The sequence below is a fragment of the Lathyrus oleraceus genome, chromosome 2, assembly GCF_024323335.1.
Source record: "Lathyrus oleraceus cultivar Zhongwan6 chromosome 2, CAAS_Psat_ZW6_1.0, whole genome shotgun sequence".
In the NCBI taxonomy this organism is placed as follows: domain Eukaryota; kingdom Viridiplantae; phylum Streptophyta; class Magnoliopsida; order Fabales; family Fabaceae; genus Lathyrus; species Lathyrus oleraceus.
The window spans coordinates 172,739,169-172,760,558 of NC_066580.1; positions in this window are offsets into that span (position 1 = coordinate 172,739,169).

Consider the following 21,390-nt stretch of genomic DNA (forward strand, 5'->3'; position numbering starts at 1 on the left):
GCGAGCCCTTTCCCCTCTTCCTCCACCTGTGTTGTTTCCAGCGTGTATGTGTGATGTTTGTGAGCAGTTTAGCAACCTTTTTCTTTCCTTCTGAGCGTGGATCCCGTCGAGTACGACGGATGCGTAGGGGTGCTAATACCTTCCCTTCGCATAACCGACTCCCGATCCCATTATCTTTGGTCGCGAGACCATGTCTTTTCCAGGTTTACTTCGAGCGTTTCCTTTCCCTCTTTTGGGATAAATAACGCACGGTGGCGGCTCTGTTTGTTTTTGTTTTAGCCCGCCGGTTGTTTTTCGCGGATGCGACATCAACCCGCTCACATCAGCAATATTTACCACAGAGAATGAAGGAAAAGACACTTCTTTCCCATCTTCGACAACAATAACATTGTATCGGAAGGGAATTGCCTTCTCAGAAGAAAAAGGCACAGGACCGGTAGGCTTGATAATCAGGGAAGGATAAACCTTCTGCTTGCTACCATTATACTTAATGGTAACAGGTTCGGGCATCCTGAACACTGGGGAAATAACGTTGACTTCTGGCTCGTCTTCGTCAACATTCCTGTTCTGAAGGATCTCAATGGTTCCTTCGCCCAGCAATTCCTGAAGATCTTTACGCACTTGGCGACAACCCAATCTGTTAACAGAGCAGATTCGGCATTTATCATGATCGTGCTCCAAATGATTGTAATCACACAGCAAACGATGCAACTCAACAAGAGACTGTCGAATATGACTGACATATTTGACCTTGTACTTGCCAGGGCAATCCTGGACAATATTAACAGACTTCCCATGCTCGGGCAATGGGTTCTTTTTAACATTAGGACCTACATCCTCAAAACTCAGAATACCACACTGTAGCGGTGTATTCGTTACCATTGGAAATATTAACTAGATCCAAGGTAAATCATACAAAGTCGAGTCGCCACCGCACTTCTATTTATCCAAAGGAAAGGTTAGAAAGCGAACAAAAACCTCAAAGTTTTACAAACAAAACTAGTAAAAGAAGGTCAGAGATTTGGGTAAGGGGGTTGGTTATGTCATGGGAAAGTGTTAGGCACCCACAACATCCTAGGTACTCCTAGGGAACCTCTTTTCACAATTGTTGTATTGTTATTGTTTTTATGAAATTATTTTATGCAAACATGATTGAAGAGATGAGAAAAGAATATACAAAATTATTTACATTTTGTGTTTGGATGGATAAACCCATTGCCTACGTACCCTCTCATGAAAGATAAGGATCAAAACCCCGTAGTTCGGGTAACAAATTTCAAAACAGATGAGTGGATTGATTTTAAACAAAAGCCTTAAGGTCTTTCATTATCAAAGGGAGAAAACTCGACCTGAACCAACAATCCACCATGTGAGAATAGCTTCAACATGCTAGTGAGGGGTTAACCATATAATAAGCAGGGAAGTCTTACAATTCAATCACTAAGGATGCGATGAGATTTACATCAACCACTAAGATAATTCAGATCTATGGCTAATGCATGAAAATTTGATTAAGAAGTGGACAAGGTCCACAAAAGCAATTGAGTGGGTTGAATTAACCAATTAGAAGTATTCACAAACATGGTCAAAGTTGACTTAAAGTTCAATTCAAAATGAGTATTATGAAAAGAAAGTTTGAAAATCAAAGGCGTAAGGTCTAGGTTTCTAATGTTGAAAACAAGTCAAATGTTTGCACAAAAGTTTTTGGTTTGGGTTAAGGATGAAAATATGGATCAAGGTTAAGCATGCAAGAGGGTGAGGGTTAAGGACAAAGCCACAAACAGGGGTTCCTTTCTCAAGATCATAGAGATGATCCAAGTAAGTTCCTTTGGAATTAGGCAACACATGGTAAAAGCAATAAGCAAGTCTCATAAGAGAACAACAAAAACTGGAAACAGAAGGCCAATCAATGAGCTTACATCCAACTCCAAAACAACGAACAGGAAACAGAATGCCAATATATGGACTTGCATCCAACTCCAAAAACAACGAACAGGAAACAGAATGCCAATAAATGGACTTACATCTAACTCCACAAAACAAAACAGGAAACAGAATGCCAATAAATGGACTTACATCTGACTCCTTAAACAAACAAACATCAAATGCAAAACACATGCAAAAGTTATCACAAGTAAGCAAACAAGCAATCAAACATCACACTCTATATACAAACAAGAGGCTCATACAAATGGTTGGGCTTTAGTCAAGAGGGGTCATATCAACCTCGACAAACAAGCCAAAACTGTAGGGGTATGTTGAAGCTCTTAACCACTAACATTGAGAGTTAGGGTGAAGCTGATCAAAGATGGGAATGAGGATAAGACCTCATGCTCTTAACCCTAGCCTGGGTGAGCTTATGACAAAAGAAAGTGTGGGGATCCAGAATGAGGGACCCTATTCCACTTGACTGACTCTATACAAGATCTTGGGTGTTTATTCAAAAGCATCAGCACGTAGTGCGAGCATAATGAAAGACTCACTGAATAACAGGGGATTGATTGCTAATCCATTCTATCTGTCAATTGCCTCTTCACTTAGGAGGACTTAACAAGTAACATGCCTCATTTATAGGTCTTTAGCACAAATGTAAACATACACAATCAGAGCCTCATAAGGAGGACTTCAGCCAAATGCCTGCCAAAAAGGCGACAGGACTTCCAGACTACATGGAGTGAGAGAGTGGTTACCTAAGTGGTGTATCAACCACAAACCAAAGCAAAGCTCAAGCAAGAGCTAAAAGCGACTAATGTACCTGTACAAAAGCCAAACAGTTAATATTGCATTCAGAAAACCAAACAGACAACAATGGAACTTTCCAATATGTACACAATGCAAGTCACAAGTGCAAGCACTCAAATGAGTTCATCACATCAATGGACCTACAACACAACAATAGTTAGTAATCAAAGAAAATTGCATCTCAAATAATGAGGCCACACCATCCATCAAAGCTAAATGCTCAAACCTGAAACACAATGCACAATTAGTATGTACAAAACAAACTAGTGCAAAGACTAGGTTCAAAAGCAAGTCAAATGACCAAAACAGAAGTCAATATTTCACATGAAGCACATTAAAACAATCAAGAATATGTTCTCAAAAGAACCAGTACCAATTCGTAAGGCAAATGCATCAAACAAATCATGTTATGCAAAGGCAAACAAGATGCACAAAGTTGGACATCCAAATTAAAAAATCCAAAACAAAACAGAAAAGCATCCAATGATCATGAAATTTTTTATGTGAGCTCAACATGTTATGAACATACATCATGCAAAAAATTAGATCCAGAAGAGGTCAAATGATAGGCAAATGAAAATGCACAAATGCAACATCCAAAATGTGACACAAATTGTCACAACATATGTTCATGTGTCAAAAACAGTGAAGGCATATGATAAAAATCTCAAGCCAAAGCCAAAAAATCATATCACATGTTAGGATCAAGCATGCCAAATTTCAAATCAATTGGATTCACCATAAGCATTTTACAAAACAATGAAGGTAGCATGTCAATTTGGCATCATGGTTCAAACAAAAATCACACATTAAAAATCCAGCATCAAGCAAATCATGGAATAAATGCTATAAAAATCTAGAAATCAAAACAAGATTCTGAAAAAAAAATGAGATCAAATTGGATTAATCTACTATTTTTAGTGATTTTTCAAATTTAAAGAAATAAAATGAAATCATATGAAAATAGGAGGGAAAAATGGAATTCAAATGAAATTCAGCATATGCACCAGCAAGGACTTGAACACGCGCACTGAAGGTCAAAATGAGAATGCAAAATTAAATTCAGAAACAAGCAATGCGCCAGGATCGAACACAAGCATCCAAGGTCAAGCGAATATTCAATTGGAAAAAACAGAAAAAAGCATAGCGAAGGAGTCGAACCCGTGCAAGCAAGGTTCAAAGTGAGAATTCAATTAAAATCACAAAATGCACACGCCAAGATTCGAACCGTGCAAGCTAGGGTCAAGGGCGCCAAAACGCAGCGTTTGAAACACAAACCCTAAGTGATGAACCAGACGGCCGAAACAGTGTTTCCGGTCGTCTTCTCCGGTGGTATCCACGGCGGCGGTTCAATTTTTTTTCTTCAGAATTACATAAAATCCATACCATTCGAAAGATCTCTCAATGCACAGTCCAAATCCATGATCAATTCAAACTAAATCTTCCTAACATGAGCGGATCGAGCAAAAACATAATTGACATCAAAACCTCAAGTTCACATAGCATGCTCGTTTCTCAACCAAATTCAAAAATAATTATATCAGTGTTCTCAGTGCAACAAGCTCTACATGATCATGGCAATAAGTTGGCAAAAAGAGAGAGTCGAAATTTCACCTACTTGAGATGCAGTGATCCAGAATCGCGTGTTCAGCTGCTATGGAGCTCCAGATCTACTCCTCTATGCGTGCCTTGAAGCTTTGTGCAAGAATTGGCAATGGAAACAGCTTGGATCTAGCTCAATTTTCAAGTTCCATCTTCATGAGTTTGTGCTCGATCTACTTGATTCTTGATCAAATTCTTCGAACCAAACGTGGATTCCTACTCAGTGATGCACAGTGAACAAGATTATGCAAAGAAATTGCAGGTTTATGTGAAGAAAATTTGATTTCAAAGAGAGAGAATTTTTGGAGGGAATGGAAATTTTTGGATCTGAAATTGCTTCCCCCCTTGAAAAACAGTTAGGATTTAGTATTTATATGAGTCACTAATCATGCTGTTAATCCAATTAGGCACTGGTTAATTGAAATTAAGGAGATGTAAGGTGTAATGCAAAAAATGCAAGTGTGCTTAGCATGTGGTCATGTGCACGTGAACAGTGTCCATGCAAGGTGCAAATCCACTTAAAATCATTCAATAATCATCATGGAAGTGTTATTTTGATTATATGATCAACCAAATTCAAATTATGAATTTTCCCTCCAAAATGCACATGTGTGAACAAATGGTCATATGAGTTTCTTTCATGCAAGGCAATGGTTGATTTGGAATCTCTTGGTCACAAGGAGCATTTTGCAAAAAGAGTGGACCAATTTGGAGTTTTGGATCAAAAGTTATGTCACTTTGAACTTCCATGCATACTTTGTGATCATTTGGCCATAACTTCTCAACCAATTATCAAATGGACATGATATAGAACTTTTTGAAAAGAGGAGATAAAGATCTTCAACTTTCATGTTCACCAAAAATCCATTTTAAGCTTCTTTGATGTTGGAAAGTCAAGTTGAATGTGGACCAAAAACTTGCCATTTTTGGAAACTTGAAATTATAGGTCACTTTCCATTTTTGGAAACTTTTGTCATGACTTCAAAATCTTCAAGATAGATGTTTAACATGATGAACAGGCCTTGTTTGAACATGAATGGGATGTCTCAAATCATTTCCCCACCTCAAAGCCTTCAATTAACTGCACAATTGATTATTTTGGTCCTCAGATGACCTTGACATGCTTTGATGAATTTGAGCTTCAACCACTTGGGGAATATTTCTCCAAAATGGAACCATAGCTCATATGAGCTCAACATAATATCATGTGGTCCTTATCTCAAGAAAATACCATCAGCTCTTGTACAAAGGATGCTCTTGAATGGCTTGACCTGTGATGCTTAGACTGCAAAACAAAATGTTAAAGACATATTTTTGTGCTTTTGGTTAGTGATTAAAACAAGAAAAGCAATGATATACAATGCAAGCAATGCCTGATGATCTCAAACCACTCACAAGGAGATCCTACCTAAAGGGAAAGGAAGCCAAGATGCTCAATGATCCTTGAGGCTATGAAATGCAATGCTATGATGTCATGAGGGATCTTAGGGACAAAATTGGGGTCTTACACACACCTTACAAGGTCTTGAACCTTGATCTTCAGCTGCAAGCAATTATCCACATCATGGCCGGGAGCACCCGAATGATACGCACGATGCAATTCAGGTTTATACCACCACTGAGGGTTGGCAGGTATAGCTGGTGGGTCTCTTGGAGTAATCAGTTTCCTCTCTATCAAAGTGGGATACAGTTCTGCGTATGACATCGGAATCGGATCAAACGTGATCTTCTTCCTCTCATAACTCGTGCTGGCTTGATTATTATTGCAAGGCTGGTAGGCCTGCTGTTGAGGACGATGCTGTTGTTGATATTGCTGAGATGATTGTTGATTATTGTGTTGATATTGCTGATTATCCCTGAAAACAGGTGCTATATGAGCCACCTGGTGCTGGTTACCGACTGGACATGCGGTCTTCCTCTTCACAGAGGGTCTTCTGGATTTCACATGGGAGGTCACAGAATGTGCCTCTCCATCTTTCTTCTTTGCAAACGCCCCATATCGTTTGGTAGAAGAGCCTTCATCTTTGGTTAGCCGTCCTTCTCTAACCCCTTCTTCTAGACGCATCCCCATGTTCACCATCTCGGTGAAGTCAGAAGGAGCGCTAGCAATCATCCGCTCGTAATAGAATGAACTCAAGGTCTTCAGAAAGATCTTGGTCATTTCTTTCTCTTCTAGCGGAGGAGTAATCTGAGCTGCCAACTCTCGCCACCTCTGGGTGTACTCTTTGAATGTTTCCTTGTCCTTTTGGGACATGGCCCTGAGCTGATCCCGATCGGGAGCCATATCCACATTATATTTGTACTGCTTGACGAAGGCTTCGCCAAGATCATTGAAGGATCGGATGTTCGCACTGTCTAGTCCCATATACCAACGTAGTGCAGCACCGGACAGACTGTCCTGAAAATAATGGATGAGCAGTTGATCATTATCTGTCTGAGTTGACATCTTCCTGGCATTAATGACCAGGTGGCTGAGAGGGCAAGTGTTCCCCTTGTATTTCTCAAAGTCAGGGACCTTGAATTTCACAGGAATTTTAACACCGGGAACCAAACACAGCTCGGTAGCAGACTTGCCAAACAAATCCTTTCCTCGAAGGGTCTTCAATTCCTTGTGCAGCTCAAGAAATTGGTCATTCATCGCATCCATCTTCTCATGAACATCTGGGCCCTCAGACGGCTCAGAATGATAGATGGTGTCGTCTACCCTAGGAACAGTATGCACGACAGGAGGAGGAACAACAAGGACCGGGCTAGATGTCGGCATCGAAGCAAACGTTGGAGCAGGAATCTCGAGCATAAAGTTGGGAGGCATCCCCCACGGAAACCCGACTGGAATTGCTATTGCAAAATATGCACTGGAAGCAGGCACAGTTGAGGAAACAATCTCAGAGATGATTGTCCTCTGGGGAGGAGTTGAAGGCGTCGGAGACGACTGGCTCTGGGCAGCCAAAAACGATTCCATCAAAGCACTCAGTCTGGCGACTTCCTCTTTGAGCTCACGGTTCTCTTGCTCAAGATGATCCATCAATCTGGAAGAGTTGGCTCCAGTGTAGTACTGGTGAGTCAGCTTGTCTTCAAAATAAATGAAGAGCAACCAGAGTTAGACCACAGGACTGGAGGCTGAAACAAAACCTGCTTATGCATATGATGCATGCAATGCTTGTGCATATGATTTGTTTTTTATTTCAAAGGAACTCTAGGGTTTTATTTTCAAATTTTGGAATATTAAGCATTTTATCACATATGGAAAAATCTCATCATATATCAAGAGAAAGAAGTACATCATTGTCAATCATATTACAAGAGAAAAGGAAAATTATCATCCTATGGATCCCTAGAAGCTCGGGACACCGGAAGATAAGTTGCACGAAGCTTATTCACTTCTCTCTCATAGGCTGCTTCCATATCGGCTTTCTCTTTGGCGAGTCGGTCATACCTCCTTTTCCAGAACTTGGAAGACTGAGGAAGTAGAGAAGTCCATGCATCATCAGGATCATCAATCACCTGATGCTCGAGGAACTCTATCAGAGCATCCTTCTCCTTGATCTGCTGAAGCAACTCTTCCCTTTCACGGATCCAGGCACGTGATAGGTCTTCGTCTCTCAACTCCTCTACGCCTTGATTAGGGAGGGTTGAAGGCCCAACCACAATCAAAGGTGTAGGTCTCGGATAATCGTAAGGCATGAGATACTCAGATGCTCTCTTCCTTACCCAAGCAGTATACGGCTCCAAAGCAATGCAATTCTTAGAACCCAACTCCTTTCTGCCTTTCTTATGAATCTTGCGCCAAGCGCGAACCATTCTGCCCTTCAAGCCTTGGGGATCTTTACCCTCCTGAAAGAACACACCTTCTAACAGAATGTTATTAGGTTTATCCTTTAGGGGGAACCCAAGCTGACGACGTGCTAACACAGGGTTGTAGCTAATCCCACCACATGTACCAAGAAGAGGCACATTGGAGAATTCACCACAAGAGTCAATGATCTGCACTCCATCATATACACAATTATACCAAAAGATATCATCATTAGTGAGATATATAAGTCTCTTGGACCACCGTAGACATCCTTCGTTCTCCTTGAAGGCGACCGTCTGAGGTAAGTGAGAAATAAACCACTTATACAACAGAGACAAACAGCACACAATAGCGCCACCACCCTTTGCATTCCTCAGATGCAAAGAGAAATAGGTATCACCCAACAGAGTCGGAACGGGATTAAGAGCAGAGAAGATCCTAATAGCGTTCACATCCACAAATTTTTCGATGTTGGGGAACAATACTAATCCATAGATGAGAAGCACAAATATGGCCTCAAAGGCATCCTCACTCATGGCCTTCCCATAAACAGTAGCTTGAGTGATGAGGAACTCAGAAGGGAGACCTTGAATTCCACCTTTGGTAGTCATATGAGCTTTAACCAAGGATTCATCTATGTGCAACATGTCAGCTATCTCTTGAGAAGTAGGAATACTCTCCAAGCCACTGAACGGCAACTGATCCAGAATAGGTATACCCACCAGATAAGCATACTCCTCAAAGGTAGGCAACAGCTGAAAGTCTGGAAAAGTGAAGCAGCGATACAGAGGATCATAGAACTGTACCAAAGTACCCATCAACCCTTCATCAACCTGAGTAGTCAGAAGAGGCAGAAGCTTCCCGAAACGAGCTTTGAAACCCAAGGGATCTAGTACATAGGATGTCAGATTCCTTAACTCTTTCAGATCGGGTTGTCTGAAGTTGTACTTCTTTGTATGCCTTTTTTGTCTTTCCATGTCTGAAAATTTTGCAAATAAACCCCTTAAGTCCCTTGAAAATTTTCTTTTTATCTGATGATATGGATGCAGATGAATGCATGAATGCAATAATCACACTCAAGGATCACGCAAAGCACACCAAACAAAGGTCATAGGATGGCTCATATTATCCTTAATATCAATCATCCACTTTGGTGGATTATGGTTTTCACCTTATCGACACCCAAGTTCCATTGATATTAGGGATACATGAACCGGCTCAAACCTCCTTAATATCAATCATCCGTTTTGGTGGATTATGGTTTTCACCTTATCAACACCCAAGTTCCATAGATATTAAGGATGTATGAACGGATCAACCATGAATCACAGGTTTGTTGCGAGTCACGAGCATGGAGTCTCGGTTAAGAACCACCCAAAGGGAGTGTAATAGGGTTTAAACCTGCCAAGCATGTTCTACCAGAGGTTCCCATAGTCATCATCCCATTTTTCGAATATTATCGGAGGAACGAATACTCGTATTCCAAAAATATTCTCAAGAGAGACTCTTATGAGTGTAGTATCGCGTAACAATCGTATCAAATATTACATCTGAACGACCTCCGCACTACGTCCTAAAAATAGGCCAAGATGGGTTTGGTAAACTAAGGTCCTTGGCTTCTAAGGCACATATTGGAAAGAGTAATGTCTAACCACAAATGACTTGTGTGACATTATTGATCCCAACATGACCTCCACCAAGTGAATGGACTCGCAAGTCGACTTGCTAAGGAATAACTCTACACAAGTCAACAAGACTATGCCATTCTCCTATCCTAAGGTGCACTCGAGTTCGGGTATAGAACTCATCTCACAAAGATCACCAAGCAATGCAAGCAATTGATATATCAAGCAATTCAATCATTACAAACAATACAGTAATCCCAAATTGCACAAAAATATGTCATAACAACAGACAATATAATACAACAAATGGTGAAAAGTAGGCAAACCCACTAGGAAATCTGTCCCCAGCAGAGTCGCCACTTTTCTGTAGCGGTGTATTCGTTACCATTGGAAATATTAACTAGATCCAAGGTAAATCATACAAAGTCGAGTCGCCACCGCACTTCTATTTATCCAAAGGAAAGGTTAGAAAGCGAACAAAAACCTAAAAGTTTTACATACAAAACTAGTAAAAGAAGGTCAGAGATCTGGGTAAGGGGGTTGGTTATGTCATGGGAAGGTGTTAGGCACCCACGACATCCTAGGTACTCCTAGGGAACCTCTTTTCACAATTGTTGTAATGTTATTGTTTTTATGAAAATTATTTTGTGCAAACATGATTGAAGGGATGAGAAGAGAATATACAAGTTTATTTACATTTTGTGTTTGGATGGATAAACCCATTGCCTACGTATCCTCTCATGAAAGATAAGGTGTTTAGGGTTTATTTACATCAACCACTAAGATAATTCAGATCTATGGCTAATGCATGAAAATTTGATCAAGAAGTGGACAACGACCACAAAAGACAATTGAGTGGGTTGAATTAACCAATTAGAAGTATTCACAAAGATAGTCAAAGTTGACTTAAAGTTCAATTCAAAATGAGTATTATGAAAAGAAAGTTTTGAAAATCAAAGGCATAAGGCCTAGGTTTCTAATGTTGAAAACAAGTCAAATGTTTGCACAAAAAGATTTTTTTGGTTTGGGTTAAGGATGAAAATATGGATCAAGGTTAAGCATGCAAGAGGTGGGGGGAAAAGAATAAAGCCACAAACAGGGTTGCTTTCTTGAGATCATAGAAATGATCCAAGTAAGTTCCTTTGGAATCAGGCAACACAAAGTAAAAACAATAAGCAAGTCTCATAAGAGAACAATAAAAGAGAAAACAGAATGCCAATCAATGGACTTACATCCAACTCCGAACAAAAAATAGGAAACAGAAAGCTAATAAATGGTCTTACATCCAACTCCTAAAAACAAAACAGGAAACAGAATGCCAATAAATGGACTTACATCTAACTCCTCAAAACAAACATGCATGAAAAGAAAACACATGAAAGGTTCACAAGTAAGCAAACAAGCAATCAAGCATCACACTCTATATACAAACAAGAGGCTCAATCAAAAGGGTAGGCTTTAGTCAAGAGGGGTCATATCAACCTCGACAGACAAGCCAATCTGAAATGGGTAATCTGTGAGCTCTTAACCACTAACATTGAGAGTTAGGGTGAAGCTGATCAAAATGGAAATGAGGATGAGACCTCATGCTCTTAACCCTGGCCTGGGTGAGCTTATGACAAAGAAAGTGTGGGGATCCAGAATGAGAGACCCTATTCCACTTGACTGACTCTATACAAGATCTTGGGTATTTGTTCATGAGCATCAGCACGTAGTGCGAGCATAATGAACGACTCACTGAATAACGGGGGATTGATTTCTAATCCCTTTGATCTGTCAATTTCCTCTTTACTTAGGAGGACTTATCAAGTAACACTTGCCTCATTTATAGGTCTTTGGAACAAATGTAAACAAACCCAGTCAGAGCCTCATAAGGAGGACTTCAGCCAAATGCCTGCCAAAAAGGTGACAGGACTTCCAGACTACATGGAGTAAGAGAGTAGCTACCTAAGTGGTGTATCAACCACACTCCAAAGCAAAGCTCGAGCAAGAGCTAAAAGCAACTAATGTACCTGCACAAAAGCTAAACGGTTAATATTGTATTCAGACAACCAATTAGAAAACAGACAGTGAAACCAATACAATTGTACACAATTCAATGTGTAATGGTCAAGCAATCAAATGAAGCAATGAGCTCAAATCATCAACTCAAATTCCTACAAAACACAAAGAAGTCAGAACACAATCCAATTTGCATCTCAAAAGGTGAGAAACTCAACCATTAATGCTAAGTGTCCAAACCTGAAACACAAATCAATGTTAGTTCATGTACAAAACACTAGTACAAAGACTAGGTTCAAAAGAAAATCAAATGACTAAAATAGAAGTCAATATTTTTCATAATGCAAGTTCAAACATGTCACAAGATGTCCTCAAAAGGACCAGCACCAACTCATAAGGCAAATGCATCAAACAAATCATGTCATGCAAAGGCAAACAATGTGCACAAAATTGGACATCCAAATTAGAAAATCCAAATCAAAACAGAAAAGCATCCAATGATCATGAAAGATTTTATGTGAACTCAATATGACATGAACAAACAACATGCAAAAAATTAGATCCAGAAGAGTTCAAATGGTAGGTAATAAAAAATGCAAAAATTCAACATCCAAAATGTGACACAAATTGTCACACTACATCATCATGTGTCCAAAATAGTGATATCATATGATAAAAAACTCCAAACCAAAGCTCAAAAGTCATATCACATGTGAAGATAAAGCATGCAAAATTTCAAATCAATTGGATTAAAGATGAGCATTTCACAAAGCAATGAATGTAGCATATCAATTTGGCACATGGTTCAATAAAAAAAACACAATTAAAAATCCAACACCAAACAAATCATCAAATAAATCCTATAAAACACTAGAGATTAAAACAAGCACGTGAAAAGAAATTGGGATCAATTTGAAGCATTTTTCAATTTTTTATGATTTTTCAAAGTTGAAGAAATAAAAATGAAATAATATGAAATAATGGAAGAAAACAAAATTTGAAGTAAATCAGCATATGCACACAGCCAGATTCGAACACACGCATCCACAGGGAAATGAGAATTCAACAATTAAATTCAAAGAATGCACACGCCAGGATCGAACTCACGCAAGCAAGGATCCAAAAGCGTTGGATGAAACGCAACGCATCACTAAATGAGGTGGAAGCCACATAAGCGAGTCAAAGATCGCGTGGCTTGGTCAATAGATTCAAGGCCAATGGAAACGCCAAGCACGCACACACGTAGCAGACACCTGGACCAAAAACCCTAGCAGTTGCAGACGGTTGCAGACGGCGGTAACAACCGTCTTCTCCGGCCGTCCAGACGGCGGAGATCCAATTTTTTTTCCAGAATCCTACAAATCTTATATGGTTGGAAAGGTCTTTCAACAAGGATCATGAATATCACATTCATTTAATCTAAAACCTCATGAATCGAACGGATCGAGCACAAACATTTTCAACATCCAAACTTTAAGTTCACATATCATGATCAATATTCAGCCAAATTAAGATCTAAACCTATCAGCATGCTCAGCATAACAAGATCTACATATTCATGGCAAGAAATAGGCAAAAGGAGATGGTCGAATTTCACCTACCTGAAACTGCAGTGTGTTGAATTCATGTCCTCAAGTATCCACAAGCTCCAGATCTTCTTCCTGAACCTTGCTTTGAAGCTTTATGCAAGAAATAATGGTTGAAAGCACTTGGATCTAGCTCAATTTTCAAGTTTCATCAATATGTGAATGCTCATGAATCTGCTCGAATCTTGTTCGATTATCCAATCCAGATGATGATTCTTGCTCAGAACTCTTCCATGATCATGAATGTGCAAAGAAAATGAAGGTTTGTGTGAAGAATAGAGAGATTCGAAGAGAGAGAAAAAATGGAGGGAATGTGAAATTTCAGATCTCAAATGCTTCTTCCTTTGAAAATAGTTATGATTTGGATTATATATGATCCCTTAATCACACTCAAATCACAATTAAGCCTTGGTTAATCTTGATTAAGGAAATATGAGGTGTAGTACAAAAATGGCAAGTGTGCTTAGCATGTGGTCATGTGTACGTGAACAGTGCCATGTTATGCTTTAAGTTCACTTAAAACCAACCAATAAACATGATGGAAGTGGTCTTTTGCTTGTATGATTCACCAAATTTGAATTATCAATTTTCCCTCCAAAATGCACATGTGTGAACAAGTGATCATATGAGCTTCTTTCATGCAAGGCAATGATTCATTTGGAAAGTATTGGTCACAAGGAGCATTTTGCAAAAAGGGTGGACCAGTTTGGAGTTTTGAATCAAAAGTTATGTCACTTTGAACTTCCATGCATACTTTGTGATCATTTGGCCGTAACTTCTCAACCAATTATCAGATGATCACGAAATAGGACTTTTTGAAAAGGGGAGAGGAAGATCTTCAACTTTGATGTTCACCAAAAATCCATTTGAAGCTTATTTGATGTTGGAAAATCAAGTTGAATGTGAACCAGAAACTTGCCATTTTTTGAAACTTGAAATTACAGGTCACTTTCCATTTTTGGAAACTTTTGCCATGACTTCAAAATCTTCAAGATAGATGTTTGACATGATGAATAGGCCTTGTTTGAACATGATTGAGGTGTAAAAACTCATTTTCCCCACCTCAAAGCCCTCAATTGACTGCACATCATGACTCTATTGGTCCTCAGATGACCTTGACATGCTTTGATGAACTTGAGCCTTTACCACTTGGGGATATTGCTTCAAAATGAAACCTAGTTCATATGAGCTCCATAGAATGATCATGTGATCCTCATCTCAAGAAAGATATCATCATCTCTTGCACAAAGGATGCTCTTGAATTGCTTGACTTGTGATTGCTTAAACTGCAAAATAAAATGTTAAAGACATATTTTTGTGCTTTTGGTTAGTGATTAAAACAAGAAAAGCAATGATTTACAATGCAAAAAATGCCTGGTGATCTCAAACCACTCACAGGAGATCCCACCCAAAGGGAAAGGAAGCCAAGAAAGCTCAATGATCCTTGAGGCTATGCAATGCAATGATATGATGCCATGAGGGATCTTAGGGACAAAATTGGGGTCTTACAACGGTACTATACCAGAGCCAACTCATCAAAACTAATGGATCACCTCGAGCAAGAAAATAGAGAACTCAAGGAGGAAGTGGCAAGATTGACTGCCCTGATGGAGTCATTCTTGGCTGCCCAAAGCTAATATTCTCCAACGCCTTCAAATCCTCCCTAGAGGACGATCATCTCAGAGGTTGCTTCCTTTACCGTGCTTGCTGCCAGTGCTCACTTTGCTCCGTCTACTATGCCAGCCGGGTTTCCTTGGGGGATGCCCGCTAATTTTGTTCCAGAGGGTCTCGCCCCTACATTTGCTTCTTTACCGACATCTAGCCCGGTCCTCGCTGTGCCACCTCCAGTCGTGCATACTTTGCCGAGAGTTGATGACACCATTTACCATTCTGAGCCATCTGAGGGCCCAGATGTGTACGAGAAAATGGACGCTATGAATGATAAATTCCTTGAGCTGCACAAGGAACTTAAAACTCTCAGAGGGAAAGACCTCTTCGGCAAATCTGTTGATGAGCTATGCCTCGTGCCAAATGTCAAGATTCTTATCAAATTCAAAGTACCTGACTTTGAAAAGTACAAAGGAAACACTTGCCCGCTCAGCCATCTTATGATGTACGCACGCAAGATGTCGACTCAGACTGACAACGATCAACTCCTGATCCACTACTTCCAGGACAGCCTGTCTGGTGCTGCATTGAGATGGTATATGGGCTTGGATAGTGTGAGTATTCTCTCCTTCAACGACCTTGGCGAAGCTTTCGTCAAGCAGTACAAGTACACCATTGATATGGCTCCCGATAGGGACCAACTGAGGGCTATGTCCCAGAAGGAGAAAGAAACATTCAAGGAGTACGCTCGGAGGTTGCGTGAATTAGCTACATAGATTATGCCCCCGCTCGAAGAGAAAGAAATGAAGAAGATCTTTCTCAAGACTTTAAGCTCTTTCTACTACGAGCGGATGATTGCTAGCGCTCCTTCTGACTTCACCGAGATGGTGAACATGGGGATGCGACTAGAGGAAGGAGTCAGGGAAGGGCGCCTGACCAGAGAAGAAGGCTCTTCTGCCAAATGTTATGGGGCATTTGCCAAGAAGAAAGATGGAGAGGCACATGCTGTGTCCTCCAATGTCAAACAAAGAAGACCCTCTGTGAAGAGAAAGACTGTGCATCCGGCCAGTAACCAGCATCAGGTGGCTTATATAGCACCTGCATTCAGAGAAAATCAACATTATCAGCATCGGAACCAGCAACAGCAACATCAATAGTGAAATTCTGGTATCAGATATGAGATGTCGAAGGTAATGTCACGACACTAATATCTGAGTAACACAAACATGGTAAAGATACAAAATGGTAAAGCAAAAGACACAAGCAATTGTTAACCCAGTTCGATGCAACTTCGATGCAACTCACCTACGTCTGGGGGCTACCAAGCCAGGAAGGAAATCCACTAAAATAGAATCAGTTCAAAGACTCTCCGTACACTTCAATAAGTTACAGTCTCTCTCACCTAATCTCTACCCGTGCAATTTCTACCTAAGCACTCTTAGATATGAGAACCCACTCATTTCCCTACAATCACACCTGTGACTTTAAACAACAATCCATTGAGAAAAGAAAACACTTTTCAATAACACACTCTTGATTTTACTTCACAGTTTCAATCAAGAAGACACACACTTGATCTTGCTTAACAACTTTGATCAAGTAGACACACACTCTTGCTTAATAGCTTTAGAGTGACAAATTACAACCGCAAATCAGACCAATTCAATCATCAAAGGATGACTTGAATGGATTACAAGTCTCACGACTAAACATGACACAAACCCTAGCTCTCTCTATATTTCGCTCAGTATAGGTTGTGTACTAAAATAGGTTTTCCAAGTCCCCTTTTATAGAAGCTTTCAGCTGGGCTTGGACATCTTGAAAACCCTAAAACTATTTTCCAATTAAATCTTTTCATAATAGCTGGTTAGATCTCGTTGGAAAATAAGTAAATCAGGTTGTAATCAATGATTGAAGCGCCTGCAAATCAGATCTTCAATCATACATAGATTGCCATTAATTGCGCAATCAGATAACACCAGACATTCATACTGAATGTTCTGTGTACAGGATGTCATGACATTGGGTCTGACATCCTGGAACAATCCTGCATAATTCCATAATTTCTTTTATAATTTCCAGCAGGTACAAAACATCAGATGTCATGACATCGTGTATGACATCCTGAAACAATCCTGCATAATTATGTTTTTGAACTCCAGCAGGTACACATCTTCAGATGCCATGACATTATGACATTATGAAATAATCTTGCATGATCATGTTCTTGAACTCCAGCAGGTACACAGGATATCTTATGTTAAGACATCACACACAACATCTTGTGAACATTCTTTGTTTTACCAAAATTGCTGCCAACACTTAGAACCAACAAACAGTATCAGCAACAACAACATCGTCCGCAACAGCAAGCCTACCAACCTCGAAACAACAATCAAACCAGCACTAGCTATGATAGGAAGAGGGTCACTTTTGATCCTATTCCAATGACTTATGCAGAGCTATATCCTTCACTGATTGAAAGGAAGCTGATTACTCCACGTGACCCACCTGATGTATTGACTAACCCTCAGTGGTGGTACAAGCCCGAGCTTCACTGTGTTTATCATTCCGGTGCTCCCGGACATAATGTGGAGAACTGTTACCCTCTCAAGACCAAGGTTCAAGACCTTGTTAGAAGCGGTCTCTTGTTTTTTGAGGACGTAGGTCCTAATGTTAAGACGAACCCATTGCCCGAGCATGGGAAATCTGCTGTCAACATGGTTCAGGGTTGCCCTGGCAAGTACAAGGTCAAATATGTCAGCCATATCAGACAATCTTTGGTCGAGATGCATAGACTGTTATGTGGATACAGTCATTATGAGCATGACCATGACAGCTTCCGCGTATGCACTGTCAATGAGAGGGGATGTCGTCAAGTCAGGAAAGACATCTAAGAAAAGCTAGATCAGGGTGTGATCGAGATACTTCAGAATCGTGATGAAGACGAAGTTAATGTTATATCCCCTGTGTTCAAATTACCTGAGCCTGTTGTCGTCAGATATGATGGTAGTAAGCAGAAGGCTTCTCCTACTCTCATTATCAAGCCAGTTGGCCCTGTTCCATACTCTTCCGACAAGGCTGTTCCCTATCGATATAATGCGGTTGCATTAGAAGATGGGAAGGAGGTGCCTTTACCCTCCACTTCTGTGACAAGTATTTCTGATGTTAGTGGTTTGACCCGCAGTGGTCGTGTCTTCTCGGCGCCGCCGAAACCCCACGCTGACACCAGAAGAACTGATGCTACTGATAGTGATGCCCGTCCTATAGGGAATTCTTCTTCTTCTTCGAATCTGGCACTTGCTGTTGACAGACTTGCCGCTGCTGTTAGAGCTCCTGTCCTTGTTGGCCAGAATGGCATGTTAAGAGAGGACTATGATGAGATGCCGAGGCTCATCAAGAGGAGTGAGTATAATGTTGTAGATCAGCTGGTACAAATGCCTTCAAAGATCTCTGTGCTGTCTTTGTTGATGAACTCTGAGCCACACCGCGAAGCTTTGCAGATGGTGTTGGACGTGGCATACGTGGATCACGATGTCACCATAGAACATTTTGATAGCATTGTTGTAAACATAACTTCTTGTAACAACTTGAGTTTCTGTGATGCTGATCTTCCCGAGGAGGGAAAAGACCATAATTTGGCACTACACATCTCTATGAACTGCAAAGATGATGCTCTGTCTAATGTGCTGGTAGACACAGGATCATCATTGAATATGTTGCCAAAATCCACTATGGCCAAACTTTCATATCAGGGGCCTCCCATGAGGCAGAGTGGAGTGGTTGCGAAGGCTTTTGATGGATCCAGAAAGACTGTGATTGGCGAGGTTGAGCTCCCGATCAAGATATGACCTAGTGATTTCCATATCACTTTTCAAGTCATGGATATTCACCCATCATATAACTGTTTGTTAGGCAGACCATGGATTCACGAGGCAGGCACCGTGACATCCACCTTACACCAAAAGTTGAAGTTCGTGAAGAATAAGAAGTTGGTGGTGGTAGGGGGAAAGAAGGCTCTCTTGGTAAGCCATATGTCTTCCTTTTCTTACATTGATGCTGAGGATGAGGTTGGGACTCTGTTCCAAGCCTTGTCTATTGTTGAGCCTTCTAAGAAAGGAACTTCTTCATTTGTGTCCTACAATGATGCGAAGTTGGCCATTGAGCATGGTGCAACTACTGGTTTAGGACGAATGATAAAGCTGGAAGACAATAAATCCCGGGCTGGCATAGGGTACTCTTCAGGCACTTTCAACAAGCACGGTTTGTTTAAGAGTGGTGGTTTCATCCACACGATCGAAGACCAGGAGGCTGCTGCTATAGTGGAAGATGATGCAGAGGAAGATTCTGGAAACTTTGTCATCCCTGGAGGAGTCTGCTATAATTGGGTCGCTGTTGATGTTCCAACAGTTGTCCATAAGTCCACGTAATGTTCATTTTTGTTTAAAAACCCTTCTCCCATGCCAAAAGGAGAAGTGATGACATGTTGGCACATAAATACAATGATATTCATTCAATAATTACATGTTAAATGTTTGTTTTTCCAAATTATTTTCACTTTTTTCTTTTTGCATGAAATTGGTGAACACCAAAAAACCCTAAAAAGAGAATAAAATTAATCTTTTCATCTGCATAATGATTTGCCTTGTCTGAATTCTAAAATCTCTTTTATATCCAAAATCATTATGCAGGTTGATCAAACCCATTGAACATAATGATCCAACACCATCTCCCAACTTTGAGTTCCCTGTATTTGAGGCCGAAGAAGATGATGTTGAAGAGATTCCTGATGAGATTACCTGTTTTCTTGAGCACGAAGAGAAGATCATTCAGCCACATCTTGAGAATCTAGAAACAGTCAACTTGGGGTCTGAAGATTGTGTTCGCGAAGTGAAGATTGGGGCACTCCTGGAAGAATCTGTGAAGATGGGGTTGATTGAGTTGCTACGAGAATATGTCGACGTCTTTGCCTGGTCATATGAATACATGCTTGGTTCAGAAGCAAATTGATGCGGGGTTTCTGGTGACTTCTACATATTCTCAATGGGTGGCCAATATTGTGCCCGTGCCTAAGAAAGATGGAAAAGTCCGAATGTGTGTGGACTATAGAGACTTGAATAAAGCTAGTCCGAAAGATGATTTTCCTCTACCACACATTGATATGTTGGTAGATAATACAACTAAATTCAATGTCTTCTCATTTATGGACGGATTTTCTGGTTATAATCAGATCAAGATGGTGTCGCATTACGCGAAAAACCGGCGGGAAAACAAGAACAACAGAGCCGCCACCGTGCGTTATTTATCCCAAAAGAGGGAAAGGAAACGCTCAGAGTAAACCTGGAAAAGACGTGGTCTCGCGACCAAAGAGAATGGGATCGGGAGTCGGTTATGCTTTAAGGGAAGGTATTAGCACCCCTACGCATCCTTCGTACTCGACGGGATCCACGCACAATAGGAAGGAAAATGGTTGCTATATCACTGCTCAAAACACACACACACACTGGCTGAAAGAGACACAAGAAAACAGACAAGATTGAAACTGACTCGGCAGGATACCACATCCTGGGCCTACTTAGTCTATCAGACATAGACATCAGAGTCGAAGTAGTTCGGACTGGGGAAACGACACATGCTCGCTAGGATATCGCATCCTATGCATACGTATCTTCTTGGACGAAGAAGAATCAGAGCATTCGTAGCTCGGCTGACACGCACACAAACAAACATGGGAAAAGGCAAACGTGGAGCCCGAATGCCAATCACTGGACTTACATCAGCATCCGAACCAACAAACACACACAGGAAACCAACTGCCAATCGCTGGACTTACGTCGGACTCCAACCAGAAAAGGAGAAACAACTCACACAAACAAAACAAAAAGGGCGAACGTGGAGCCTGAATGCCAATCACTGGACTTACATCAGCATCCGAACCGAAACACACGCAAGGGTGGTTAAGACACAAGGGTTGAAAAAGAAAAAGGGCGCCCGGAGAGATCAGCTCATCTCCTGCCTACGTACCTCATCTGGTATGAGGATCAGGGCGACGTAGTTCCCCTACGGAGGGAAAAAGGACTAGCCTAACTAGATAACAGAGGGAGACACAACACTAGGGAGACTACGACTCGAGCCTAGATGTTGTCATGCAAAGTCGTCCCTAAGTTAAGGTTTCTAGCTAACTTGCACAGGAAGCAAGCCTATCCTAAACATGACTTGCACAGGAAGAAGAAGGGTCTCGATTGCAACTAGGGCAAGAGAAAGGGGAGGTCTCAATCGCAACGAGGGCGAGAGAAAAGAATTAGTGTTAGTTGTTAGTCAAACTCGACAAGACATCGCATCTCGTGCCTACGTATCTCATCTGGACATGAGAACCAGAGTTGCCGTAGTTCGGCTAAACTATTCCCGTTGGTTTGTGTTTTTTAAGTGG